General features: G+C 36.6%; 1 long non-coding RNA gene across 1 annotated transcript; it reads left to right on the forward strand.

The window, feature by feature from the left end:
- The first annotated feature begins 355 nt into the window (after nucleotides 1-355).
- Nucleotides 356-1,190, forward strand: LOC145792408 (uncharacterized). The gene is made up of 2 exons (XR_014331809.1): nucleotides 356-878; nucleotides 974-1,190. It is a non-coding gene; the product is annotated as an uncharacterized LOC145792408 (long non-coding RNA).
- Nucleotides 1,191-2,165: the final 975 nt, after the last annotated feature.

The following is a 2,165-nucleotide window of genomic DNA, read 5'->3' on the forward strand; positions in this document are numbered from 1 at the left end:
ATGACAAAAATCGAGTGCAGCCCAAGATTTGCAGGTGGTATTCTTTTATCTCTCTCTCTCTCTCTCTCTCTCTCTCTCTCTCTCTCTCTCTCTCTCTCTCTCGCGCACTCACACACACATACACACGCATACACACACACCTGCGCTCACTCGCACACACATATTCGATCTTTATATCTTCTTTGGACAAAAAGCAGGTTGAAAACCTAATGTTCATAACTGGCATCTCATCCAAATTACAAGAAATCAAGCAAAGAGAAATATTAAAAGGTGAAAATTCCATTACAATATAGGAGAGAGGTTTAATGTTTGTTTTTAAGGAATTAAGTTCACCCCCTTCCCACCCTTTCTTTTTTAATTCAGTCTGTTTCAGAATCTAATATTTGTGTTACCAACTTATTCTGATCTTCCTCATTTCAATTGGGAGCCAACGAAACATATGAAAATTGTATACTTGATGCCTTGAATTTCGAATTATGTGGAGCTTACTCTTGGGTTCTTAGTTTTAAGTGCTTGGTCTAGGATACTTCAAGAAGCATCAAAGTTTGTAGACATTTATAAATCAATTTGTCTTTAGGCAGTGTCTCGGAGTTTGTCTTACACTTCAGGGAGTCATAGCCCTTTTAACATATGATATCTTATGTTAGAAAACAGAAATTATTGAATATGTTGTTTTATTTGCTTTTGTTGTGATTTTTTTTCCTTTTTGTAGTATAAGAAAACTAAATTAGGCCAAATTATATTTCTTTTGCAGATTGCACTTTCTTTGATTTAATCTGGTAGAGTAGCTTGCAAGAAGAAACACATCCTATTCCTAGGTAGGGAATCCATGCACAACCTTGATGGCTACGCATAATCTTTGAATTTGGACAAAGATGGTAAGTATAAATTGTAGTGAATATGCTCTGATAATTTTCCTTTATCAATATATCAAACCTAAATGCATAATTTTCTAATCAAATTAATTTTCCAGGCTCTAGCTATGGCCATCAATGGAGTGAACTCGTCATTCGAAGACTGGTTTCTCTTTTGTCTACACGTTCTACATTTCTAAATTTTTTAGTGAGAATCATCATTAGGTCAAGTGGAGTGCTATTGATTGTATTATGAAAGTCCATTCTTGGGTTTTTTGGAAACTCTTGTAGTTTATTAAACAGTAGTCGATACAGAAGAAGTACTTGTCAAATTTAGGTTCATTCGATCTTTTGGTGGTTGTATTGTGAAATTCATTTTGCATATGTAGCGATCCCAGTTTTGCCACTTCGTTGAGTATGTCGGGAATCAAGTTGCATGGTCAACTCGCAGGGGTCCAGGGGGCAGCGCCCCTTGGCGGGTCCAAGGGTAGTGCCCTGGCGGGGATCGAGCGGCCCAGTCAGCTCGCGGGGGTCCAGGGGACAGCGCCTTGGCAGGGTTGAGGGGCAGCGCCCCTGAAGTAAAAATGCAAAATACATTAGAAGTTTCTTGTCCGCTTGAGCAACCATTTATGTGCTCGAGCAAAGAATGTTTGGTTTCAGAAGTTTGATCTATCTGCAAAAGTACTGGGAAAGTGTATTTGACGCTCGAGCGGGACTTTCTACACTCGAGCGGACCATGTTATATCAGTTCGTGAATCTGATATTTCAGATCACTTTTGTATATATCTCTCTCTCTAAAAACCTTTTTCTCTCTCTTCTCTCTACATTTCCTTACGGCAAATTGGATCAAAACCTTGATTTGTCAAGATCCATTAGAGTTCTGCCATAAGTTCTTTATCAAAGTTGGTTAACTTCTCGAGAGTTTCGTTATGTGCGGTGAAGATCGAGTTTCGACACTGTTGATTTTGGGGGTTTCATCTCATTTCTTCTTCAAAACTTGAGGTAGGGATTTTCTTAGAGTTATATATATATTTTTGCAAGATCTATATGATTTTTGAAATCATCTTTCGATAACTTTGAAAATTGATTGTTGATTCAAGAAGTTACGCGATTTTGAAAGTGGGTTTGTCTCTTGTTCTTTTAAAATGATCTTATAGGTTTTGATCTTAGTTGATTGAAGAAAATATGATTTTGAAAAGTTTTCTTTCAAAAGATTTGAGTTGTATAGTTTTGGTAAGAAAACCTAGAATTTGGAGTTTTTTTTTATGAGACTAAAAATCCATGAATGATATTGTTATATTTATTTTGTGT

Source organism: Camellia sinensis, chromosome 6 (assembly GCF_055761805.1).
Source record: "Camellia sinensis isolate YWXY chromosome 6, ASM5576180v1, whole genome shotgun sequence".
Classification (NCBI taxonomy): Eukaryota; Viridiplantae; Streptophyta; class Magnoliopsida; order Ericales; family Theaceae; genus Camellia; species Camellia sinensis.